The sequence below is a fragment of the Erinaceus europaeus genome, chromosome 20 (genome assembly GCF_950295315.1).
Source record: "Erinaceus europaeus chromosome 20, mEriEur2.1, whole genome shotgun sequence".
In the NCBI taxonomy this organism is placed as follows: Eukaryota; Metazoa; Chordata; class Mammalia; order Eulipotyphla; family Erinaceidae; genus Erinaceus; species Erinaceus europaeus.
The window spans coordinates 11,843,786-11,871,692 of NC_080181.1; the positions used below are offsets into that span (position 1 = coordinate 11,843,786).

General features: G+C 42.3%; 2 long non-coding RNA genes across 4 annotated transcripts in view; both read left to right on the forward strand.

The window, feature by feature from the left end:
* The window catches only part of LOC132534982 (uncharacterized), a 185,296-nt gene that overhangs the window by 108,298 nt on the left and 49,091 nt on the right, over nucleotides 1-27,907 (forward strand). The window lies entirely within an intron of this gene.
* LOC132534981 (uncharacterized) lies at nucleotides 1,170-14,405 on the forward strand. 3 transcript variants are annotated; one of them, XR_009546742.1, is made up of 3 exons: nucleotides 1,170-1,939; nucleotides 2,806-3,067; nucleotides 11,942-14,405. It is a non-coding gene; the product is annotated as an uncharacterized LOC132534981 (long non-coding RNA). The 3 variants fall into 3 exon arrangements; XR_009546743.1 differs by lacking the exon at nucleotides 2,806-3,067; XR_009546744.1 differs by lacking the exons at nucleotides 1,170-1,939; nucleotides 2,806-3,067 and adding an exon at nucleotides 7,391-9,722.

Below are 27,907 nucleotides of genomic sequence, written 5' to 3' on the forward strand. Positions count from 1 at the left end.
AAAATCATAATCCAACATTACAATTGTAGGTCTTTCTCTTTTTGCCTCTATCCGTTGTGCTTCCCTCCCCTCCCATCCTCCCCTCTCCTCTCCCTCCCATCCTCTCTGTGTCTCTTTCTGGTTTGTGCTTTTCCTTTCCCTTGGCATCCTGCCGTGCTTCTGCAGGTCTCACAGTCAGAAACAAAGCACAGTGTCTGAGTCGAGCACAAAGAAGCTACCTTTAAAAACACAGGCTTGGAGGAAACCTACATCCTTGCATGCCTCCTGCTCGTCCTCCGCATTTACAGAGTCCAGCACTGTGCTCAGCCCTGCACTGCCTGTTGTCTGCATGATTCTAGCCTAGAAAATTGGTTTGCAATGGCACTTCACCCACTGTGTGTACAGATAGGTAGAGAACCTGATGTCCAGAGGTTTCATTGTATGGCAGAGCTTCTCCAAATGCATGCCAACAGATGTGATAGGAGATAGCCCTTATTCAGTTGGGGAGAGTGTATGCGTGTACAGCATTTTTATCCTCTGATAGCATTGGCAAGCGATTTGCGTACATACCTATGTGTATATACTCATCTATGTGTATACATGTACGTGTTCATACATGATGGACACCAGGAGATATGCTTCAGGAATAAGAAAAAATGTCTGCAGTCAAGCAGAGAGTTAGGACAAGCTACAGTGACTAATGAGCTCATTTCAGAATCCAAGGGAATGTGAGTGGTAAGTGAGTGCATATGGCAAAGACAGTCAGCAAGCAGAATCTAGTCACTGAAAAGAGAGTTTCAGCCTCCTAGTCATCCCATGCCTGAATAGCATCTACGCATCTTAACCAGAGATCTGAATCGCTGCTCTTTTATCCCCCGAAGTGCTGATTTCAAAGGACTATCAGGGCATTGTTGACTGTCTGTCCAAGAGCCACAAGAATGCGTCACCTGCACTAAACTGTGTCCATGCAGAGGTGTTTAAGTCTCTGGTGTGGGGCCGCCAGGCAGGGAGCTGCACAGAGGTCTCTTCTTTACTCCTCCCTTCCCCACCCCACCCCCTTTTTTCCTTTTGAAAAAAAAAAATGCGATACCTGATCTCTGGGTCTGGTAGGCTGAGGATTTTTTTTCCCCTGTATGTGTATAATACAATGTCTGGCCTTCCCCCTGACCTGCTGGTGTATTTTTGGTCTCATTAGTAGTCAGGGAGATGTCTTAGTGCATCCGGTGCTGCAGTCGGGGATGAGGCTATCACAGAGCGAGAGAGCCAGCCGAGAGGATATTAGAAAAGAGAGGCTTGTCTCCTAGATATGGAAGGAAGTGAGAAATGACAGGACCACAAGCTTTGTATGGAGGAGCCCGGCCGGGCGGGGGAGCAGCCAGGAGAGCTCAGTGGAGTCTCAGAAAAGGGGGGAAGCCAGAGAGGAGCTAAAGGTGATTAGAGGGGGATATTGATTTCTGATTCTGCCAGAGATTTAAGCAGGCATGCGAGGAATCTGCACCACGGTTGGCAAAGGAGCCCAGTGCCTCCTGTAACCAGACACTTGGGCTTTCCAGGAGCCCAGGGAGAGAGCAGAGAAGAAAGGGGGCAGTGTGGTCTAGGAAAATTCAACTTGTCGCTGATTTGTGCCTGATGCTGGCTGTCCGTCAGCAGCCTCCCTTACAATCCTTTTTCCTGTAGCTTCCCTTTTTCCCCCCTTGCCTTCTCCTTCTCCACTGAAGCCTAGGGGAGCCAGTAAAGATTAAATGTGCTTTCTAAAAGACAGCCACTCATGCTGCTGTGTCGAAAAGCCCGTTATTATTATCATTACTAAGAGTAAAAGGACAAGAGAGCGAGGGAGATAGAAGCTAGGTGTGCCTGGTAACAGACTAGCTTTTTTGAGAGGAAAAGAAAAAGGGAAGGGAGAGAAAAAGGGAAGCCCCTGAAGCACACAGAGGATTGTTCCTGAGAAGACGCTATGGAGGTGAGGAAAAAGTTGTCTTGAGGATTGAAGATGGGGAGGGGGTTCTGGAGAGACACTGTGCTGGGAACAGAGACATAATTTAGCTGTCTCATTGGTTTGCTGTTTTTAAAGTGGAGGTGGGGTGGGTGGGAGAGCCTGGAGCCTTAACGGTTTTTAGTTGCACACGAAAATAGATAGAAAATATTGAGCATTTTCACTAAGTGATTGAGGCCCCCCTCCAGTGTCTTCCTTGCTGGGGCTGCTTTGTCATTCTCTTTGACCAGCCAGCCATCTACCTCTGCTCAGGCTGGAATAAAAGAAAGGGGAGAAAAGAAGAAGAAGAAGAAAAAGAAAGGAAGGAAGGAAGGAAGGAAGGAAGGAAGGAAGGAAGGAAGGAAGGAAAGGGGGAAGAAATTTTTGAAAGAGTCATCTTCCCACCCACTTCCCCTCCCTTTCCTTTCCTTTTTGGTGGGAGTACAGGAGCGGTCTTTGCTTAGCAGAAGCCAGTTCCCAGGCAGATGGGGGAAAGGACAAGCCATCAGGTACAGAACCAACCAGCAGCTCTCTGCGAAGATGGGGGATTATACTTCGGATTCCTCTGAAATATTGGCAGGAGACTTCAAAGGCTCGGCAGCCGGAGTGGGGCGGGGGTGGGGGGGAGGCATCTCTCCCTCCGCTAACATCCACCCCTGCCCACTTCGCTTCCACCAAATGACAGCCTGGTGCTGGCTGGGGCGATCTGGCCTTGGCTTCAGCCAAGCAGCTGATACAGAGGAGGCCTGCACGACTGGCAAAGTGCTCGCTACAGAAAGAAGGAAGAAATTCGGAAAACAGCTATGGCAAGGTTTCTTATTTTTATATATATTTAAAAGATTTTTTTTCAATAGAATGATCTGAAAATCTGATCAACTCCAGTCCCTCCCTTCACTCCCACCAAACTAGACCCCCCCCCCCCCATCAGCTCATAAGATACAGAGTTACAGTCTCTAGATTTGGTGTATGGCTTCCTGCCCCCGCCTCCTCCTCCCCGCCCCACTCGCCATCCTCCATTGAAACACCTCGCCCAGCCCAGCGCACTGAGAGCTCACATTACCCCCCTTGCTGGGAATGGTGCTATAGGAGGCTGCAGCCCTGCTCCGCATGCAGTGGGTGAGTTTAAAACTCTATTCCTGTTCATACTTTCTTAACCTCCAAAGCCTATTTCTTGGTCTTCTCCTTCTAAAAACAAAACAACAATCCCCACCTCCCCAGAGAAAAACGGTCTCTATGATTTTTTGCATGCAGCATGTTTGCAGGGTGGGGTGGGGGGGCTTCTATTTTCTTTGCAGTTGTTTCTGCTAGTTGCAAACTAAAGCTTTGAAGAGACATTTAATCCTTATTACAGAGGATGGTTTTCCAAACATGGGCATTTCTGGATCAATTCCTTCTATTTTCCATTTTAGTACACTATTTTGCTCAAAGCTTCAGAGAGTTTTCTCTGGCATACTCATGATTGTATGTTCAGGTATGTATACAAGCCCACGGCCACTGCGTATGTGTGTATGTTCCTCTGCTATTAAGAGAATCTAAATTTTGTGAACTACAGAAGCTTCAAGAGTGAGGGCATACCCTGCCACCTGTTTGTTGCCTTTTAGTCATGAACCTGGAAGAGAAATTGCCTGTCCTTGTTTCGCTTTGCTTTGTCTGAAGAAGGAACAATTTGTTGCGCTCCTCTCAATCCCTGAGACCCTAACTTGTGATGTTTAGCGTTTAAATCCACGGGTTAGGCTCTTGGGAGCTGCGAGTCGTGCCTTTGCATCCTGGATATCTGGTGGAACTTTCTTCCTTTAAAGAAAAGAAAGAAAAAAAGAAAGAAAGAAAGTTTGTCTGAAGTGATAAAGTATCACTCTGAGGCTTTCATTGTTAGATGGGATCAGGTGAGCAGAAAGTGGCAGCTCCTGGATGACTGTGAAAGTGGGGATATATTGTTACAATAACATGTTGGCTGCTACGTGTGTGTGGATGTACGTGGCTGGTGCCCGAGGCTGGTGGAAGCCACCTACCATGCGTATTCCTTGAGAGCAACACGCAGTACTATCCGAGCGTAACAAGAACAGCTCAGTACCTGGTGCTTGACCTCAGAACATATCAGCTGAAGTCCCAGCATGCCCCATGCCTCCAACTTTTAAACTCAACAATTAAAATTGTACCTGATTAAAATGGACATGTGGATATATTTTATATCTGATGCCCAACATGCTTATCATAGGTGGCTAGATAGTGAATACAGACACAAATAGAGGCAAACTAATAGTGCGGGCTAAAATAGTGTAGGCTTAAAATTCCATTCTTGTCATTCTACACAAAAGATGGGATTTATGGTCTTGATAAAAATTAACATTACCTTACAAGATTTGAAAAAAACAGAATGAGAGATACAGCCTCCTTGCTTGGCATCTGTTTTTGAAACACTATGCAAGATGCCTTTAAGTGTAATATAAATTGAAAATATCTTTTCTAAATATACAAAAAAAAAAGTTCAGCAGTGTATCTACGTGTATCATTTAACAGTAATTCATGCCTACAGGTCTTCTCTACAAATTAGAAAAATGTCATCAAAATTTAAGTCCTTTTCAGTAAAGTCATTATATAATACCAAACTGTATATTTAAAGATATCCCTTCAAACAGTTATTGGTATTACCTAATTTGTAGTTTTCTGAAAATTCAACTTTTTGCAACAATAATTTCAGTCATCTGGGTCTGTCCCTTAATTGGCAAAGAAAAACAGTAGCTTCCCTTTCTGTGAAAAATTTTAACATACAATTTCATTTTAACAATCTTGGTATTTATAGGCCTATGTTTGTCTTCTGTTTTTTGCAAAGTACTTAAATCATCAATGGCTTCAAATGCTTTCCTAAAAAATTGTATTGATTGTAATCTTTTTTTTTTTACGTGTAGTTGAAAGGTTTAAGCAAACTGTTCATGTTTTTCAAGTCTGAATTGCGATTTTTAGATTTCTGTCATGGAAACCAAACCGTAGTGAAACCATTTTGTATCCGAAAACTGAACTGAGGAAATGCACTGTGCAACAATTGCAGTATGCCTGTTGTTGAGACCTCTTGTGTGGCTGTAACACTTAAATAATACTTGCCATCCTTTCCTAGTCTGAATGTGTACATCAAAGAAAAGAGTTGTTTGATTTTCACGTCATCTGTGGTTTATAGACAATAGATCAATGACCTTCTTTCAGCTGATGTGTATGCATAGGTATTTGGAAATTATGGGAAGGCATCTATTTAATTGAAGGATATCTGTTACCACATGATTCTTATTAAAAATGTGCACATTTCGTACTGTCTGAATTCAAAACAGATTCGCAGTTCATGAAAATGAATGCATGGCTCAGTGTAAAAACATCGCTGGATGCGATTCTTCCATGATTTAAAACAAGATAGCAATTCCAGACGAGGGGTGCAGTTCTTATTCCAAGGCATCTTTCCCATTTTCTACATGTTCCTAAGCCCATGCTCTGGGCTTGCTATCATGCAGCTGATCACACAGGCATTTGCAGCACATAACAACACACACAATTTTATATTTCAGCAGGGAACTGCTTCAGCATAAGGGCAGGTTTCTCAACACCCCTTCTTCCTCACCAAGCCCAGCAGTGAAGTTCAGTGAAATGAATAACATAATTGGTGGTTGGTTCAATCACTCACTACCAGTCTAGACTAGCCCAGACGCATCAATTAGAGGGGGGCTGTCTTTTAAAGGGAGAGTGCAGCCGAAACAAGCAGGGCATTATTGATACTGATCTTTAAAAGTGCAAATCCAGCTTGGCAGATAAAAAAAATAATAAAATAAATAAATAAATAAATAAAGCAGGGAAAGAGGGGGGGTTGCATTGCAGGAAGAAAAGAGAAAGAAGTGAACTGCAGCTTTCGGACACAGAAGGACAGGAAGCTTGAGAGAAAAGGAAGGAATAATGAGTGAAATGCAATGCAGCACCTCCTAGGAACACAGTCACAATTCAGTTCACAGGGCAGACTGGTTCACCGTATTTTTAACTAGATTTTCCCCTTACTCCCTCTTATCCCTCCCCTCCTTTTTTTTTTCCTGTTTCCAAAGAAATGTCAGCTCAAAACCAATGCCGTTGAAAATTTAACAGCTCTAGAGACTCTAGTGAGGATAAAGTAATGTGAACCAGCCAGAACTCACTTTCCATTTTTCCCCAAAAGAAAAAACACAGAAGAGATTTACTATCGAATCTCTAGCCCCATCTTTAAAAATAAATAAATAACTACTAATAAATAGTACTCATTTTAAATCCAGCATCTGGGAACTAATTTTATGGTCAAGACACCTAGGCAAACAACTCATAGTTTTCTGTTGAATACAGTTAAATCATGAAGACTGTAACAAAAGCCTTTGGTAATTCGGTTCCTTTTTTTTTTTTCATTTTTGATAGATAAAAGACAGATAATTTAGAAAGCGTTAGGAACACATCAAGCCCCGGGGAAAGACAATGTTTGATTAGTATTAATTAAAACACTGCTAATATATTCTAATAAAATCAAATTTAACATTCTAAACTAATCCGTTTGGTATGTCAAAAGAAAAGTATTATCTTATTTGCATCTCTTCCATCTAAATGCTCATCCAAATGCTCATTCAGCAGAATTAATTTTTTATCACCAGTCTGTTTAATCTCCTCACAGATTTAGTCAAACTTACTCTTTCAAACCAAAAAGGATCAGGGCAGGGAATCTAGGAAGGTATTGGAAAGACCAGTGACTGCATTTAGTTGGCTTTATGTTTTATGATGTTCTCTCCATTCGCTGTAATGGGGTGTGGAAGGAAATAGTGAGACGAGACCGAAAAGAAAAAGGATGAATGGTTAGTTTTCTTTCTTTCTACCTTTCTTCCATCCATCCTTCCTTCCTTCCTTCCTTTCTTTCTTTTTCTTTCTTTCTTCCTTTCTTTCTCTCTTTCTTTCTTTCTCTTCCTTCCTTCCTTCAACCTACCTACCTACCAGGTTATTTAGGAATTTCAGTTACCAAATTATATGTGTGGTACTTATTGGCATGATTTTATATAATGTTGTTGATTCATTAAATGAACTAGATTAATATCTAGTTTATTTCTAAATTCAGAATACTTGATTGCACATTCCTAATCAAGAGTATCTTGTAAGCCAGAAACCAACTGCCTTTTCTTATTTTCAACTATAACTTTCCGAAGAGGGAGTAGGAAGGTGAATATGAATTTTTTCATTCCCAGGGAGCAGAGTTTTTTTTTTGTTTGTTTGTTCCAAAATTTCAGAAAAAAAAAATGTAAAATGCACAGTCTTTATTGTTAAACTCTCACAATGGGTAAAACTACCCCAAAATGACGTCATAGCTCGTGTCCCTCCTCTCATTAGCCTCCCATGACTGTGATATATGTAAATATGGCTGGCTGTCTCTGTCTCTGTCTCTCTCTCTCTCTCTCTCTCTCTCACACACACACACACACACACACACACACACACGCGGGTCAGAAAGCCTAAAGACCATATTTGTATACTTTGTAAGAGGGGAATTCTGCACAGTCAAGGAACTCTGAACTGCTGCCTGAAGTACTGAGGATGCTGCTGCCTTTTTGCTCTGTTGCCTTTTTCAGTTCTTCAGCGTAAAAGAGCAATCACAGTTCGGTTTCACGTGTATTGTTCTATAATCCAGGCAATAAATGCTAATTAGTAATGCTCAAGGATCCGACCACTCAGAGTAATTATCATAATTTACTTCTTCCTTGTTAAAGACATTCCTTGCTGATTAAAAAAAAAAAAATGAGCCGCACTTCTGCCATTGCTCTGCAGTGGAAATGCACTGGAGGTGCTCAGCGTAGAATAATACATGCAGACGGCCTTCTGAAGCCCCTGATATGTGCCTCTTGGCCTATTCCAAATGGAATTGCAACTTAATTTCTGGAAGGAAATTCATGTGAATGCATAAAGTTTTGCATGTGCACCAGGAATGTCTGATTTTATTTTACAAACCCCCAGGCTCCTCCTCCCTGGCCCACCCCTCTCTAAAACCACTGACTGAGCAGAACAAAGGAAACTGCTAACTATAGAGGCATCACGAAGTGTGAACGGCAACAGCATGATCCAGTGTGTGATATGACAACATATTTCACTGCACAGAAGTGCAGATAATTAAATAATTCAATAGTAAGCCTGACTAAATTAGCAGAAAGATCTTGAAGGAGGAATCGAGAAAATGGATCCAAATCAACTTGAATAATCTGCTCCAATCTCCAAGATCACAAATACGGATTTATTTAGACGGTGATTGAAGGGCTCAGACAGAACGATGAAGACAAAACACAAAACCCTGTTCCTCAAAATGAAGCTTGGATCTGGCAGCATTCTCCTGTAGAACAAATTAATCCTGTGTCTTGTAAGAGCAGCATTTAACATAGGACTGTTTTCCATCAGAAGCATACTCCGCTCTCCTATCGCATATTTCTCTTTTATAGATTGATCTAAAGAAATTCTCATCCCCTTAGCTCGCCCTGCTATTGCTTCAGAGAAATATATGTAGCCTTCAACACATTTTCTAATGAGGCTGGTGTGCATGTGCGTTTCTTATTGTTTGAAGCAAGCAAGGACCTGTGCTAAATATTATAGCTGACGCCCCCACCCCAGCTATGTCTGTCAGGGTAATATACCCAGTGTTCATTGCTCTCACTGGTCTTTTCAAGAAGAGCTTCAGTTCTGACTTGGTGCTTGCAAGCATATTAGAGGAATAATTCCTTTTGGATACTATGCTGAAGGAGCCACCTGCAAAGTGTTGATGCTGTTCTTGAAATCTCAAGTGGAATCAGCTTTCAAAAAATTAGATATTAGATACATCCGGTATAATTTGCGGTGTATAATTATACTAATGTGCATATAGTTGCGTGTTGCTTTATGTTACCTACTTGAGATCCCACCACCGCCACCAGCACCCCTTGGGCCTTTCTTATCACTCGAAATGACTCCCGAGGAGAATCTTTGTAAAGCTAGCTTTACAGAATACTCCTTGCTAGTTGGTGTAGAGATAAAAAGAAATCTCCAGTCGATGCTTTCATGCAAGTATGAATGAGCAGGACATGGATACTGGAAATTAATGTTCTCTACAAGGACTCACATTGCGGACGGACACTAGCATTATTTCTAAAATATCTGCTATTCTGTGTTAATTTAGTCTTCTTCCTGACTTTGGACAACTTGAGTAATAGGCAACATTAGAATAGTAAATCTTATTCATAAGAAATTCATTTCCTTTATTGGAATAATGAAATAAAGTGCCGTGGAAATGGCCTTAGGCAGAGATAATAGTTTTAATTTAATCAGAGTAATCAAAATCATGACAATAATAAACATCTTTTCTAGTTTTCTCTCATTTGCATGAATCATTGCGGCCCTGCCTCAGGTCATGTGGGCACTAACACCAGCTTCCCTTTCGGTGTCTCCACCTGACATCAGAGACCTACTGATGATCGTCCTGCTGGAGACACCCTGCCCCTTTGAGGAGCTGCCCCCTGGAGATCTTGCTATTAAGGAAAGAGCCAAGCAGAGCCACAGCAAACTGATTGGTCAGCCTGGCCCTTGGCTCTTGCTAGGTGCTCAGTAGGTGAAGATGCTCTTGATGCAAATGTGGGGAGTCATTACCATCGGATCACAGGCGGACCTTGAGCAAGGCCACGGAAGAGACCCAATATATGCTGATATATTCAGGACACTAACAGGAGTCTAGGGAGGCTCATGTTGAGATGCTATCAGATATTACTCACTCCAAGTAAGTAGGCACAGGCCTCCAAAGAAAGCTTATTTGTTGGCCATCTGACTCATAACAGACACTTAGTGTTGGGCAGCTCACAATCCATCCAGTTTACCATCCAGGCATTCTAATGCTCAGGTCCCAGTTGCAGAAGAATCATTTTGCATGGGTTATATCTGTGCCACCCCAAGACAGCATACGCTGGCTTACTTTTCACATGCCAAAGAAATCCTCAAGGATTTCTATTGTTAGCTACTCAAAGCAATCAGTCACCAAAAAAAGAAAAAAATCTGCGTGAAGCATCCTACCTTACTGCAGTGGCATTTTAATGTATTCACAAATGCATCTAACACACGTGTATCAAAAGCTTATTACCCCATCTCTCCACCCTGTGGTCACAAAATACTGGATTTAAGATCTGTAATATGTATATTCAATTACTTAGCCAGGGACAGGTATTGCATATTTGATCACAGCAGAAAGATAACCATTAACAGTAGGTAACCTCGGTTATTGTCCAAGTTCTGGAAAAATAGATGCATCATGGCTACCACCTCAGCGCCTCCAAAGTGCTCTGGGCAAACAGCAGTGAGAGGTGGTAGCGGACGCCTCTGGGTGTGCCCTGCTCATTACGAATCTCCATCCTGGCGGCACAATGGAAAGGCTGGCAACAGAGGCTTGAGTCAGATTCAAATCCACCTGCAGAGTGTATTTCACAACTCCTGTGGAACAAAAGACATGAATACGACTCTTGCTAGATATTTTTATCTGCGAGACGAATGGGTTGGATTAGTTGGCTTCTGAATTCTGCTACAAGTCTCAGAATTGTTGGAGGCCGATCCAAAGTCTCAAGACTCTTGAGACTTTATGCTTTCAGGACCCTTGAATCTGGAGTCTGTTTGCACCAACAGTTGCCCTGAAAAGTCAAAGCTGATTCCACCTCCGTCTTCTGTATATATTCTATTTATAACATATTTTTCCTGATGCTAAAACAGTAAAGTCTAAGGAAGGTTTATTTTCAGGAAGGCCAGTGGTAGAGAAGAGGAACAGCTGAGAATTTTAAAAAGCTGCCCCGTGGGAGGAGGACATTTCTTGGTCTGAGTTCTAAGCCCATTTCCTGCAGTGTTAGCAGCCCCAAGGATCACCTGCCTCTCTATTTTAAAAGCATTTCTTAGGGGCTGGGCTGTGGAGCACCGGCTAGAGCTTGCACATTACCATACACAGGAGCCTAGCTCCAGCCCCAGCAACTTCACAAGATGGGAAGCAGTACTGCAGGTCTCCCTCTCCTCTCCCCTCCTCTGCCCTCCTCTCCCCTCCTCTCCCCTCCTCTCCTCACCTCCCCTCCCCTCCCCTCCCGTTCCCTTCCCCTCCCCCTCCCCTCCCTCTCTCCCTCTCTCCCTACAACCCCATCCCCAATCAATAAGTTGCCAGAGGCAGTGGCAACATTTTTTCCCCAGTGGGTCAATGCCTTTGAGTTTCCACATCTCCTTTGCCACATGACTCTTTTAATCATGATAATATTTCTTTTCTTTTTTTTTTTCTTTTACAGCAGAGCACTACTCAGCTTGGGCTCATGGTAGTAGAGGGATTGAACCTGGGACTTTGGAGCCTCAGTCTTGAGAGTCTCTTTGCATAACCATTATGCTATCTATTCCCTTTAAAAGCCTGCAGTTGCACTAACTCATCATACTTACCAAATTATATCTAAATATATTCAAGACCTGAAAACTGCCCCACCCTATCTTCTAGAAAGCATTGCAGTTGGTGGTCTCTCTTCATTAGTGATTTGCAAGATTTTAAGATAGTAAGGATATGATTTCATACCTTTCCCACCACCAAAGTTCTGTGCCCCACTCCTCCCTGTTAACCACCAGAATTCTCCCAAGGTCTTGGATGCTACCTAAGGTTCCACTCGGGTAGTCTCTTCTTAAATGAAGCTAACCTACTCTCCTTGGCTTCCAGGTTTTAGAACTTGCTCTAATGATGAACCCACCCTTCTCTTTTGTTCTTTCATTGTTTCTTTCGGTGGGTACCATGTGTCATACTCAGAGCCAAGCACTAGCAATACAAAGAAACTAACATTAACCCCCCACCATGCTGGCAACGCCATCCATTCCTACACTGCTATGCGCTTAGACCCCCACCCTTAGTTTATTTTGCACTTAGTCCTTAGATTCATTTGAATGTATCCTTAATGTTTTGTGTTCTTTTGTTCCTCTGCTACATGTCCGTATCAGTGTGTTGCCTGCTGGATGGACCAGAAGCTTTCTCTACACTACGTCTTCTCCCAGAGCACCACGTGGTACTTTTGTTCACATACACAATGTCACTGCCTGACTGACCTTAACCAAGCAAGGTGTCCAGTGAGAAGCAGCAATGTTGTCGGTGTGATGTCCGTGTGATGCAGTATTCCACCTGCACTTAGAAGTAGCATGCCCCCAAAGTAGCATTGTGTTTGTTTATTTTTACTGAAGAGTCAATGTTACAACCTTCTGTGACATGTTCTGTTATTTTTTTTTTTTTAGTTGTGTTGATCTTCTTTTCAGCTAATCCCAGTACCCCCCTCCTCAGGAATGCCTCCCCACTGAAAGGACAAAGACTGCAGAGAGATGGACCTTCAGGCCAACTCTGAAGCTGAAGCAAAGAATGCAGTCACCCAGAGACCCTCCTGCTCAGCAGCACACCAGGTGGTGTGCTTTTAGCCAGCAGAACTCTCAAAAGAAGCAGGGGGGGGGGGAGACATCTGGATGGCAGTTGAGCCAGAGACTTTGTCCTTCCTCATGTGTATTCCTCTGTATCTAAATTCACTGTGATAGTCTTTTTTATTTTATTATTTTGTGAGTGTGATTATGCTTATTAACACACCAATTTTGGAACCGCACCAATGTGTCCTCTTAGGGAACCAGACTGATGCTATCAGTAGGCTGGTTCTGAGTGACCTAAAAATACAAGAAGCAGCTGATGCAATGGAACAGCCACAGATGACGTAAAGGCTAAAACAATGCTGGACATTCCTAACACAGCCTGTAAACACCACATTATAAAACCACTGCACACTAAACCAGCCAGCCTGCCATTTATCAAGCAAACTAGGTTCTGGGGAACATGGCTGATGCCTCTACAGAATTTAAATCTACGGACCAGTTGGTGGCCCTCCCAGTGGAGAGCACACGTTACCATGTGCAAGGACCCAGGTTCAAGCCTCCAGTTTCCACCTGCATTGGGTGGGTGACAACTCACAAGCTGTGAAGCAGTGCTGTAGGTCTTGCTGTCTGTCTCTTTCTCTCTCCCCCCCCCCATTTACCCCTTCCCTTCAATTTCTCTTTGTATCTACACAATTGATAATAATCATTCATAAAAATCATTGATAACAGTCATTGATAATGACAAAAATTCAAATCTAGTTAAAAGTGGTACATAAACTTTTGGGAAGATAACAAAACAGATCAATAGGTGATTAAAGAAGGAATAAAACCAAAGATACAAACAAGAAACTCAGAGGTCTCCATAACTGGACAAAACTGGTTTAGGGAAGGAAGATCCCAAATGCAGATAATAAGAAATTGAGATAATGAAAAGGAGATTTCTTTAGCTGGACACACTATTCTGAGCAAAGCCATGGTGGAAGGAATCTACTTGGTGACTTTAGGGAATTAGAAGTAGACATTTCTAGTTGATTTGACCCCGTGTTCACTGCCAGTGCTTATGCACATCCAGCCCCCTCTCCCACCAGGCTATTGTCTTAAATTGCACATGGATATGTTTTCCCTTCTGTTAAAGCAACAGTGGTGGGTGATAATATGGAGAACTTGTAATTTTTCTATTTTCCTGACAATAATTGGTATTTCCTGAGCTCTCACTGTGCATTAAGCAGTTTACGTATAAATTTATGTAAGGTTCACAACCACTCTGCATAATATGCGTCCCCCTCCTTTTGTAGGTGAGAAAGCTGACAGTGACCATGGCCAGACAACTCTCCTAAGTGCCAGGTGTAGGGTTCACATCACTCACATCCCAAAGCTGAGCAACCAAGGTACTAAGTCACAGTACTGTACCCGTGCTGCTATGTTATCTCTTCTTTAATCTTTGATATTTTTTCTATCAGATTTTCTTATGGATATCTTCTTAGCCAACTTTATGCACGGTATGTATAAGTGCTTCTGCATTAATCTTTTCTATAACAACTTTGAGGGTTTTTTTTTTTAGAGTTTTTATGATTTTTAAAGTGTTAATAATGATTTGCCACTTCAGTCCTTAGTGATCCAAGTAAATAATTCAAGGATACTTTGATCATCAAAAGATAGAACTGAAGAAAACTAACTTTTCTTAGCCAGACCCTTTGTACTTGGTTGGTAGGTAGTGGTGACTAATAAAGTGGTCAGCTGGTTAGCACAAGTCCAGAATGCGGTTCTGCTTGGATTCATTTAGGACTCTTAAGCACAAACATCTGGACTCTGTAGCCATTTAGAAGTCACGAGTATTCGACAGCTGTATCTGGCATTGTTTGACTTAAGTCTCTTCATAGCTCAGGTTATCCTGTCTCCACAATGATAATTGTTGGCTATATCACACACAGTTCTCATTAAGTGCGCTTAAGAGTCGTTTTAAGAGTAGCCAAGCACAAAATGTGACTTTGTTGGCATTTCATGAAACTTTGTCCTATGCCCTCCAAGCCCCCAATAAAAGCAATGTTGCATCAACTGTGAGCTTGTGATAATTTTTTGGAAGAGAAGACTTCATAATGTGCTTGTGTTCCTTACTGTAATCAAAGCTAGTTTCAGTCTATCGACTAAAGAGCAACTATTGTCTCTGTGACCTTTATTAGAATCACCGAACAAGTAAATGCAGTAAAATTCAAGGTTAACTTCAACCCCTCCCCCCCAGATGCTAGTGTATTTCCTCCTAAGGCCAGACCCCATAAACCTAATACCAGTTTGCATACAACAAATGACACTCAACGATTTAACAACTGGGAGAAAGTCTTAAGCTTTTCAGGTAAAGAAAAGGACTGCAGAAGATTGAAAAGAGCAAGAGGCTTGCTCACTGAGTGACGGCCTTTTTGGTCACTGCTAGGCAGCCCCATCACCTGGGGTTCTAGGCAGGGAATCCTTGGATTCCCCCATAGATAGCATGGGCCTATTCCTCTTAATGGATCCCTCTCTACCCCATCACAGGTCACTTCCATCAGGAACATCAGTGTAAGCTCTTTTGAGAGCCTCTTCAGGACCTTGCCCTTACTATAAATTAGCAATGGTAGTGCTGCACTGCTGTCCGAAGGGAAGCTAGGTCAGCCCACTGCCACTCAAGGAAGACTGGCCCTGAATTGAGTGCAGCCTAGAATGTTCCCAGCTGTGTCCATGCAGTGTGAGCTCAGACTGGCAGGGACTAAGAGGTTGTACAGGCTCCTGTGCTAAACATGAACATACACAATCCCTGGGTCAGATTGATGTGGTAAACAGTTAATTATATTTATAAGTTCTCATCAAGTTTGGGAGCTACTCTCTGCTCTAAGCTAGCGTTCCAGCCTTATTCTCAACTCTGACACCATATTCCCAGACAATATATATATATATATTTTTTTTTATTTTATTTATTCCCTTTTGTTGCCCTTGTTGTTTTATTGTTGTAGTTATTATTGTTGTTGTCGTCGTTGTTGGATAGGACAGAGAGAAATGGAGAGAGGAGGGGAAGACAGAGAGGAGGAGAGAAAGACAGACACCCGCAGACCTGCTTCACCGCCTGTGAAGCGACTCCCCTGCAGGTGGGGAGCCGGGGTTCGAACCGGGATCCTTATGCCGGTCCTTGTGCTTTGCGCCACCTGCGCTTAACCCACTGCACTACAGCCCGACTCCCTCCAGACAATATTTTTAAGTCACCTCCATGTTACCTATCAAGCTCAAGCAAAAACTACTAGTCATGGGCCCCTAAATATACCTAAAATAATCTTCCTAGTTTCTACTTTCTGGTCCCTGTTTATTAAATATTTTGTCCTGCTTTATGTCTTACTGCCTTTCAGGCACCAAGTTGCAGATGCTACAATGATTCCATCCTGAACTCCCTAGGCAGATGACCTTACCTATGTGTCCTGGAACCTCACCTCTCCAGAGCCCTAGCCCACCAGACATAGAAACAGGCTGGGGGGATGGATCAAACTACCAACAGGTTGTCCAGCAGAGAAGCAATTACAGAAGCCAGACCTCCCACCTTCTGCTCCCCATAGAGAATTTTGGTCCATCCTCCCAGAGAGGGAGGAAACTCAGGGGGAAATCATCAGAGTGCTCTGAACTCCAATTCCATCAGGACATAGAGAGAGAAGAGAGAAAAAAAAAAAAAAAAAAAGGAAGGACATTCAGAAGTAGTAATAGATGTAGGTGTGACTTGGAAAGGAATAGAAGACGGGACCATAGGGGGGGGGGGGGGATAAAAGGTTATATATATAGTAGTCCACATGTATCTGTGACCTTGGGAGAACTATTGCAGTTTCCGCTGGAGGGAATTGGGACACAGAGCTCTGGTGGTGGGAATGGTGTGGAATTATACTCCTGTTACCTTATGGTTTTGCGAATCAGTATTAAACCACTAATAAGAAAATGTTAGTTTCAGGATTCATTAGGAACAAGTGATCTAATGTGATGGGAAAATTGACCCTCGTGTTGCCTTTTAAGCAGAAGGGAATATCCAGGGGAGATCCTTGTCTTTGTCCTTTCCACCTACCATGGGCCATCAGCCAGATAAATCTGTTTGATTATTCCTTCTTCCTGCTTTTACAGATATTTCTCCATCTTATATGTAACCATAGTGAAGATAATTTTCATTTCTAACCTAGACTACTATGTTATGCCTCCAGCCGTGAAATAGCCAGGGAAATCTCTTTAGATCACAAATAGGGTTACATAATCCCAAAGTGACAAACATTTCAGTGCTCCCTAAATGCCCTTGAAATAATAGCATGACACCTAAAATTTTTCTTGATACCTAATATCTTAGTATTGGGCCCCACAGCCCTTACTAGATCCATCAACTGCCTTTCTTCCACTTGCTTTTCTACGTTCTAGGCACACATCTTGACCGTTTCTTAATACTCTGTCTTCTGGGATTTTTTTGAGACATCTACTCCACTCACTACTCTTTCTACTGTTCTCCTAAGATCCACGATTTTCCCTTCAGATCTCATCCTAGAAGCCACTGCTTTTCGGAAGAATTCACACCAACAAGCTTCTCTCCATGAGAAAGCTTCTCTTTCACTGCAACCTGAGCTTACCTCATATCAGCTCTTGTCATTCTACAGCCACTGTGGGCATAGAGTAGCCACCTGCCAAGTACAGCTACTTCACTTAAAAAAAATGAATATGTTTAACAGTCAATGCAAAGCACGAGGACCGGCATAAGGATCCCGGTTTGAGCCCCCAGCTCCCCACCTGCAGGGGAGTCGCTTCACAGGTGGTGAAGCAGGTCTGCAGGTGTCTATCTTTCTCTCCCCCTCTCTGTCTTCCCCTCCTCTCTCCATTTCTCTCTGTCCTATCCAGCAACAACGACAACAATAATAACTACCACAATAAAACAACAAGGGCAACAAAAGGGAATAAGTAAATATTTTAAAAAACAATCAATAAAAATCAAATTTAAAATTCAGTTAGCCCATTGTGCTGGTCACATCTCAGGTGCCCGAGAGCCACATGTCACTGGTCCCAACCCTCTCAAATGGCAGATAAGGAACAACCCCATCCCTGAGAAAGTAGCTTCTTCTTTTTTTTTTTTTTTTCCTCCAGGGTTATTGCTGGGCTGGGTGCCTGCACCATGAATCCACCGCTCCTGGAGGCCATTTTTTCCCTCTTTTGTTGCCCTTGTGGTTGTAGCCTCATTGTGGTTATTATTATTGCCATCGTTGATGTCGTTCGTTGTTGGATAGGACAGAGAGAAATGGAGAGAGGAGGGGAAGACAGAGGGGGAGAGAAAGATAGACACCTGCAGACCTGCTCCACCACCTGTGAAGTGACTCCCCTGCAGGTGGGGAGCCAGGGGCTCGAACCGGGATCCTTACGCCACCGGTCCCTGCACTTTGCGCCACATGCGCTTAACCCACCGCGCCACCTCCTGACCCCCAAGAAAGTAGCTTCTATTGGACAGTACTGCCCTAGAAAAACAAGTTCTCTGTCTCAGTTGTCATTTCATTCCCTTGATTTACTGTCATTCTTCACCAGAATTTGTCATCTGAACCACAGTGCACAAAAAAAAAATCTATTTTCTCCATTAGCCTGAAAATAATAAACAACTACACTGATACTATATGCATAAGTAGAAAGTTAAATTCAACACAAAGATGCTTAGGAAATTTACTATAAGGGTTTAAGTCTAGTTTAAAAAAACATGGTGAGAAAAATCTACCATTACAGTGCTTACCACAGTGCAAGTGCTTCACAAGTAGCTATTTTATTCTAAGGATAAGTCAACAGTATCTCCGCAGTCAGATTACCCATCATTTCACTTTCCTTAGTTGTTTCCATTAACAAAGAAAGTAGAGAAGTGAGCTCTTGTTCAGGTAATAAAAGCAAAGTGAAAACGATCAAAGTAGTGATGGAATGTGATTAGCCCTATTCTTTTAGGTGTTTGCCAAAATGGACTAAAGTGTGCGTTGTTTCCTGAGCACCAACTAAATGGCAGGCATTTCTTCAGGCCCTGGGAATACGGGAAGAACAAAATGGACACAGTCCCCGTGTTCATAGTGAACGAACAATGATGTCAGTTCTTGCCCTGCACGATGTGCATAGCTGCAGTCTTCTCGACATGACTGCATATTACAGCCACCTGGAGAGGTTAAAAATTACCAAGACCCACACTCCTCTTCAAAGACTCTGATTTAATCAGTGTGGGGTGTCACTTGGGAACTGGGATTTTATTAAAGCTTGCCTGGTAATTGTAATTTGCAGTCAAGGTGAACCTATGGAGACAGAATCTTAGCATGAACTTAACTCACGAGCATTTGATATTGATAATTCATAGCATATTGGAACAAAAAAGGGAAATTTTCAATGAGCTAACATATCCATATCTTACATTTTACTTTTCATCCTTCAGAACGCAAACTGGTACTTAAAATGACACTGGGTCATCAAGGTCAAAGAGGCAGTTGTTGACAGTAACAAGCATGTTCTTGTTTGCTGCACTCAGCTATTTCAGAGAAATAGAAAGTTGAATTAGCATCAAATCAAGGGACAACCAACCTCCACTGAGATCATTTATTTTTTTAAAACACAGATTGAATTTGAACCAGTTCCTATCCCAGGTACAGATTTCTCTGTTAACCAAACATGAGCACTATTCATTTGTACGAGTCCACGTTCTGTTTTAGAAAATGTATACACACATTTAACTGTAAAGAAGTCAGTTCCCCGGGGAACCCTAACCACATTCTTAGAAATTCAAAAGCCCCCCCCCCCTCCAATATACATATATTGAACTTCACAAATAGCTAGGAAGGACATTCTGCCTTTCAACTTGAACTACTTGGTAACAGAAGTAGTAGTGGGAGGGAAAGATCAAAGTGCATTGTGCGCCCACACTCTGTCCCCACCCACCTAGTACATGCCATTCCATTCATTTAACATTTCACAGTACAGGTACAAATTGCCAGACTGTCCCCATGGGGAAATCTGACTTTGAAAAATAACTACCCTAAAAAAAGTCACCTCTCACCACTACTACCATACTCCATTTTTAGAATCTACTCGTAGATCAAAGGAATCCAGGAATCATTAATCATCTGGTCCATTGTTCTTCATCCTTGTAACTGTATAATGAACATGTGCTCTTCCATTTTTTTTAAAGTATCAAAATAAGACTAATGTTCACATACTTCCTTCAAATTCATTCCAGTGTTTGAAAGCCTCCATAGTTGAGAAATTCTGTTTTATTTCAGTCCCAAACCCCTCATGCTGCAGTTTAATCCCATTTTCTCTTGTTCCCTGTGGGGAGAAAGAACAGCTGGTCTCCATTCTCTGGAAATTCAGACCCTTCCGTCCTTAAAGATACCTGCCTCTCAGACTTCCCTCGCCCAGAATGCATGAGTCTCCGTCAGGAAAAATGTCTCTCTTGGGTTGTGTGTATTTGCTGTCCCCTCCCATAGACTTATGCTCATCATATAATGTCCATAAGTAAAATGAACCAAGATGGAGAGCAAACACAAGGAAACGCATCATTGTTTTCATAGATGAAGCTACAGATGCAGAGTACATAGCTGTGAATGATAATCTTCTAATAACAATGTATCAAAATTAACATAACTTCTCATACAAAGTATTGGCAGTCTGTTGCTTTTAGGAAGGTGAATTAAAAATTCGATGATTAGGTTTCAATTTCCTTTATACAAGTTCTCCCCGTGCCCTACAATGGAATATTCCATTCAACATTCCACAGCAGGAGCCACTATTGCTTTGACAAAAATAGAGTATTGGAACATTCAGTCAATGGGATAATCCAATTGTCTGAACATTCTTTTCTGCTTTGTCATTTACATTTTAATAAATCCCAGAATATGTCTGGCTGGATCCAGTTGTACCAAGTGTAGCTAATAGCATACAGTTACCAGATGCAAGAGTGAAATCGGAATATGCTAGCCTTGCAGTGTATCAACATTTGGTTTGTGCATATTTTTAGGCCTCTGCATTTTAAACAGGGATACTCTTAAAAATGGAGACAAGAAGTTGTACACATGTTTAGTAAGTCTTTTTATTTTTGTATTGGGATTAATGGTTTACAGTCAACAATAAAATACAGTAACAAAAAAATAAAATACTCGAGTTTGTACATGTATACCATTTCTGTTTGCCACATAACAATTCAACCCCCTCTACGTCCTCTGACATCATGTTCCAGGACCTGAACCCTCCCCCCCAGCCCCAGAATCCTTTACTTTGCTGCTAAATCCAAGTTTGCTTTGTGTTTTCTTGATTTTTAACTTCTTTTTTTAAATTTTATTATTGGTGATTTAATCATGATTGACAAGATTATGGGATAAGAGGAGTAAATTTCATACAGTTCTCAACACCAGCATGCCATATCCCCTCCCCTTCATTGGAAGCTTCCCTATTCTTCGTCCCTCTGAGAGTGTGGACCAAAGATCTCTAAGTGATGCAGAAGGTGGGAAGTCTGGCTTTTCCAATTGCTTCTCTGCTGGATATAGGCGTTGACAGGCCTGTCTCTACCTTTCTCTAGTGGGGCAGGGCTCTGGGGAGGTGGGGTTCCAGGACACACTGGTGAGGTCGTCTGCCCAGGGAAGGCAGGCTGGCATCATGTCAGTATTTTTCACCTTCTATCTATGAATGAGATCATCCCATATTCATCCTTTTCTTCCTGATTTGTCTCACTTAACATAATTCCTGCAAGTTCCATGATGAGATGAGGGAAATGAAGTCACCATTTTTAATAACTGAGTAGTATTCATATATATATACCACAACTTGCTCAGCCACTCATCTGTTGTTGGACACCTGGGTTGCTTCCAGGTTTTGGCTATTACAAACTGTGCTGCTGAGAACATAGGTGCACACACATCTTTTTGGATGGGTGTGTTGGGTTCCTTAGGATCTATCCTCAGGAGAGCAATTGTAGGGTCATAGCCTTCTGAGAGTTCTCCAGCCTGCTATCCACAGGGAACAATAGTCTTCTAAAGCATCACTCCCCCCGTGAAGTGGCTAAATTAAAAAATAAAAATGAATATTTTGCAAAATCTCTGCTACTATCAACATTCTGTTAGTACATCCAGTTTCCATAAGGGAAGCAGGGAGGGTGGAGTGATCAGCTTAATTTATCTAGGAATGCTGGCATTTGCTAACCCCTAGGATGGCTCTGTATGTAGCTTACAAAAATGTGGAATGGTAAATTGTCACATACCTACAACTTTGCTATTAAAGTCACTTGACATTCTAGGATGCCAGGATTTCAGACCAACTAGTAGTGCTGGAAGAGAGAGACTGTGTGTGTGTGTGTGTGTGTGTGTGTGTGTGTGTGTGTGTGTGTGTGTGTGTCTGTGTCAAAGACAGACAGAAAAAGACAGCGTTGTTATTGCTGTTATCTGATCTGCATAACTTACTGCATGCATGCATTGGCCACCAGCTATTTCTCACTTGGAGAGATTTGCTATCCCAGCTCAAAAGTTACCACTGGATTTTTACAGTGTGGCAGAACTGTGATGATGCTGATGCCTCAACATGTGGGAAATCCTAGCACGGCAGGTACACGCCTAGAGAGAGTGCTCTTCCATCAGTCTCCACAGGGAAAAATAACATGACTGAACTAGCTCTGGCTCTGCCCTTTGCACCTAACTACCTAAGTCGCTTCAGTTAGCCTAACAGAAAACTCTTGCTACAGACCTCTCCTGAAATATTGTGACGATTCCCCACTATATTAATTGTCAAAAGATGACGGTTATATTTTGACACCAAGTAAACTTGACTACTGGTGAACTTGTAGTAATCTCAAGGATAAATAATAATAATTTATGCTTTGTTTAGAGCAGTTGTAAACAACACACCACTACCACGACATGGGCTGGGTGACATCAGAGTGTAAGATCATGGGACAGAGAAAACTATCAGTCAAATGTAATGGGCACTTTCTCCCTTCTCAGATTCTTTGTTACCTTTACTGCAGTAACCAACAGATTCAGTGAAAACATACAACCGAACTAAAGGAATGGTTACAATATTTAAAAGACATCTGGAAGACGCCCCTTCACAATTTCTCCTGTAGATTCGTAGTATCATTGACACTTGCTTTCAGCAAATATTACAATGATTGCAGAGTAAAAGGATTATAACTTTGGATGATGCTCTATGAAGTTGAATAAATAATAATAATAAATAATAGTTTTGTGAATCAAAATAACACATTCAAGAACTAACTCTGTCAGTAATTACTTTAAAAACTACGTAGTTGAGATAGCTCTTTTGCAAAACAAGAAACTCAGGAGTTGACTTGTCATTATTTACAAAAATAATAAAAGCAAATAAGATCAAGTATTTTAAGAAGTCTCTTATATTACAAACCATTGGCCTTTAAACAATCCGAGGTTAGGGAGAAGAGGAGAGACATAAACGTTTTATAATTTATAATTGTCACATTTGATGTCTGATTCAACCAAAGTTCCTTTGGGAGCCTAGATTCATAGGCTTTCAATACTGAAGAAGCCATGAAGATCATCTTGATCTTGTTGAATGTTCTCTAGACTAATGTTATCAGATCAGCTGATCAGCAATTTCACCGTCAGGCAACTCAGATAATGTAAATATGTCTCCTTATGTTGAATCATAAGAACCACTTCCATCATCCCTGGTCTTATTCATAATCTAAGAAGTGTAATTCTGATCTCTTCTGGATTTGAAGATGTTTAAAGCTCTCTCAAGACCTTTCTTTTCTCTAGGCTACACACACCTAGGACCTTCAGACATTTTTCCCACAGCATCTTTCCAAATCTTTTGACCACTTTTGCCGGTCTCCACACTCAAATGTATCTACTTGCCTTTTTCAGTGTGTTGCTCAGATTTGAATGCAGTCTCTAGGTGTGGACAGACCAATAGTAGAGCAGAATGCAGTGATAACTCAAAAATCTCTCCCCACAATCACTGGATTTCAGTGAATAAAACCTCATGTTAGTCTTTACAGCAATCCTTTAGGAAGGCTGGCCCATATCATCCCTTGTATTTAGCCTGTTACTTAATTTTTAAAATATTTATTTATTTATTCCCTTTTATTGTCCTTGTTGTTTTTTATTGTTATTGTTACTGATGTCATTGTTGTTGGATAGGACAGTGAGAAATGGAGAGAGGAGGGGAAGACAGAGAGGGGGAGAGAAAGACAGACACCTGCAGACCTGCTTCACCACCTGTGAAGCGACTCCCCTGCAGGTGGGGAGCCGGGGGCTTGAACCGGGATCCTTATGCCGGTCTTTGTGCTTTGCGCCACATGCACTTAACCCGCTGCGCTACTGCCTGACTCCTGTTACTTGATTTTATCTTATTTTATTATTATTTTCCCTCCAGGGTTATTGTTCTGGCTCGGTGCCAGTACTACGAGGCCACCACTCCTGGCAGCCATTTCTTGCCCATTTTATTGGGTAGGACAGAGAGAGAAATTGAGAGAAGAGAAGGAGATAGAGGGAGAGAAAGACACCTGCAGACCTGCTTCACCACTTGTGAAGTGACACCCCCCCCTCCCCCGCGCAGGTGGGGAGCCAGGGCTCGAACCGAGATCTGTGTGTGGGTCCTTGCGCTTAATAATACTATGTGTGCTTAACCCCATGTGTCACCACCCAGCCTCCTTACTATTTTTCTAGTGTTACCTGACCTCAGACATTCATGGTCTCACCATTCTGAGCTGACTTTCTCAGACAGAAAAACATAAAGACAGGTAATCCAGCAAAGCCCTCCCTGCCTGCACTCCTGTGTGATGTGCTGGAGGGCCAAACCTGGACTGTCCAACCGGCATGGCAGGGCCCCTAACAGGTGAGCTATCTCGCTGTCCCTGTTTCTGACCTCAGTCAAGACATCTAGTTTACTATGTATTTCTGTGAGAGTTGTCCTGTCACATATGTGACCCAAACTATCCCAGTGGGGATCATAGGAGCCTTGGCATGTGACCTGTTGAAGTGAAGACCCCAGGTCTCACCCCCTCAACTGTCAATTTATTATCTGCCAAAGAAAGAAGTGCAGTTGCCGCCTTTTGGTGGGCTTTTCTCTTTCACATTCACATTCACGTTTGCTTTTCATAATGATTAGTGATGCTGGGTAGCAGACCTCTCAAGACGTGATGGATAGCAAGGAAAAGTCAGACTGGCATCAACAGTTTGCTGCAGGTGATATTATCTTATTTTTGCTAAGGGATATATTCAAGGTGAGGTACTGAGCAGTTGACATGAAGATGTGCAGGACTGGTGACTGGAACTCAGCTTTCCTGACACCTGGTACACAGCCCCGCTTGAATTCCTGGGAGATGTGTTTAATTTCTAAACTCCAAAGTTCAGTTCGACTCATTGAGTCAAGGTGGACAGCTTTGATCTATTAATAAATACACTGTCAAAAATAAGTAAATTGTTTTAATTTTGAGTTCAAGTTGTCACTGGCTCTATAGATTTATAAAAAAAAAAAAAGAAAAACTAAACTAAGCCTAAGTTAGAGAACTCCATATAAACTATACAAAAGTTATAAATGCTTCAACTTTGATGTTTATTTTTTATTTATTTATTTATTTTGCCACCAGGGTTATTACTGGGGATCAGAATCTGAATGATGAATCTACTCTTCTGGGTGGTCATTTGTTATTTATTTATTTATTTTATAGAAATAGACAAAAATTGAGAGGGAAGGGGGAGACAGAGAGGTAGAGAGAAAGACAACTGAAGCCCAGTTTCATGGTTTGTGAAGTTTCCCCTGTAGGTGGGGACCAGGGGCTTGAACCTTGGCAGTGTGTGCACTCTACTGGGAACACCACTACCTAGACCCTAACTTGGATTTTTACAGCTGTGATTACACAGACAATTTTTCAAAAGATGTGTTTTATTTACTAAAGGGGATAAGGAGAGAGAAAGAGGGGGAAAGGGAGGGAGTAAGGGGAGAAGGGACAGAGAGAGAGAAAGAAGGAGAGAGGGAGAATTTTTACAGGAATCAGAGAAACTGGTATAGGCAGAGCCAGAGACTGACTGAACCAGGAACTTCAGACAGGCAAGTCAGATGCTCTACCAGCTGAGATCTCTTCCCAGTTCTCACACGTAATGGTTTCTATCTAAGGCCCCACCTTTGGCTCTGGGCTTACTACACATACTCATTTCAGAGTTACTGCCTCTAGTTTGTCCCACTGTAGGGAAAATAGCCTTCCCTGAGGCTCTAACAGTTGGTGCTACCATTGTTTCATTTTTGCAACGTCACTATTCGCAAGATAATTAGAAATCCATGCGTTTTGTCGTTTACCTGGGTTTACGTACTACAAGCTTTCAAAGACAAAAGCAAGAAAGAGAGATGAGAAGGAGAGCAGTTTGTCAACATGCTCGTTTTATTATCTACATTATGACAAAGTCCATTAGCTCCCTAATCCTCATGGTCCTCACTCTGCTTTTCTGTCCTGTGCTGTCTTCTCATCGTGACAGAAAGATGAAGAGTCTGACAGCCTAGGAAACCATAAAGCTGGATTAGATGGTTTTTAAGGGCTCCATTGTTTGCACCCAAACCATTGTTGCACAAGTGAAAGGCTCCAACTGTTCAGCTGGCACACAGACTGCTACCAGCAAGGTGTCAGAAGGAGTCTCATTTATTACCACACCAAGGCGGCAAACAGCACCAATAGACTCAGTGTCTTTCATCCAAATTAGACCAACCAAGTCAACTCAGATCATTAGAATGCATTGTATCTCTGAATAATTAGATAAATCGGCCATGTAAGTAGCCACTTACCTGTCTGCCCAAAGCAATGCAGTGCTTTATGCTAAACCAACATATATATATATTTTAATCAGAGCACCTACTGGCAAAATATTTGAATGGATTGTTACATACCTTGCAATTCATTCATTTAATAGCCGTTAATTGAGGGTCTACTGCATCCTACTGATACCCAGATGAATCCCGCAGGATCCTGGCTCTCTGGTTCTAAACCTAGCAGAGGGCAATGTGCAAGTGAAGATGATGATTGCCTTCTTCTGACTCTAAATCACATTCTGCCTCCGACCTGTGTTTAGACTTAATCCAGACAGCAAGGAGAAAAAAGTAAGAGATCGGTGGCGATATCCAGAGGCTAGGCTGAGAACTTGAGAGACCCAGCATGTAAAAGGCTCGCGTCTGGTGCCTTCTGATCACCTTTTCTAGCCAATGGAGGCTTTACAGTAGCCGGATCACAGTGAAGAATGGTGCACGTCATACTTCAAAGTCAAGCAGAAATGGCTCCCTGGCTAGAATGCCGTGATGCTACTCAGTCTACTCTTTTTTTTTTTTTTTTTTTTTAATTATCTTTATTTATTAGATAGAGACAGCCAGAAATCAAGAGGGGGAAGAGGGTGGTAGAGAGGGAAAGAGACAGAGAGATACCTGCAGCACAGCTTCAGCAGTCATAAAGCTTTCCCCCTGCAGGTGGGGACCAGGGGCTCGAACCCAGGTTCTTGCGCATTGTAACATGTGCATTCAGCCAGGTGCACCACCACCCGGCCCCTCAATCTACTCTTATGGATAATTAATTACATTAAAACATATCTGCAGGGGGTCAGGCAGTAGCGCCTGTTAAGCACACATGGTGTGAAGCTCAAGGACCAGTGTAAGGATCCTGGTTCCAGCCCCCGGCTCCCCACCTGCAGGGGAGTGGCTTCACAGGCGGTGAAGCAGGTCTGCAGGTGTCTGTCTTTCTCTCCCCCCTCTGTCTCCCCTCCTCTTTCTGTCCCATCCAACAGCAACCGCAACAACAACAATGGAAAAAAAAGGTGCGGGAGCAGTGGATTCCTAGCGCAGGCACCAAGCCCCAGAGATAACCCTGGAGGCAAAATAAAAAATAAAATAAAATAAAATAAAATAAAATACCGTATCTACAGGTGACCACTAGCATTTTTCAAAGCATTTTTGTTCTCTGACATGTGTCTCCCTCTCTGAGATAGTCCATTAGCTCAGGAAGTAATACATTTTCCCCTTTATCTATCCAGATAGGCTGACTGGTCCACACTTGAGCCGAACACCTTTGCACACTGGTGCACACACTCTTTCTTCAACAGTGATGTCTCTCCTTCACACAGTTACAAGCTGGACTAGCTTAGTGGAGTAGAAACTGGTTTGTACAGGGACTCAGATGACTTCAGGAATACCAATAAGCCTAGTAAGTTGAGTAGGATCATATAATGAGTAAAATTATCTTCTTGGCTATAGTTTTCAGTACCTTTTTTAAAAAGACAACTCCATTAAGATAAAATGGCAGATTCTGAAACACCCCACCCCCAGCTCCTGCCAAGGGCTCACAGAGACTCTTATTTAGGCCTTTAAGAAAGAAGAGGGGAGGGGCAGGTAGCAGAATGGTTATGCAAAGAGACTCAGGTAGGGGCAGGTAGCAGAATGGTTATGCAAAGAAACTCTCCTGCCTGAGGCTCCAAACTCCCTCAGTCCCTCACAACACCCGAGTTGAGCAGTACTCCGGTAAAAAAAAAAAAAAAAAAGATCGGTTCCATAGTCTATGGGTGTGAA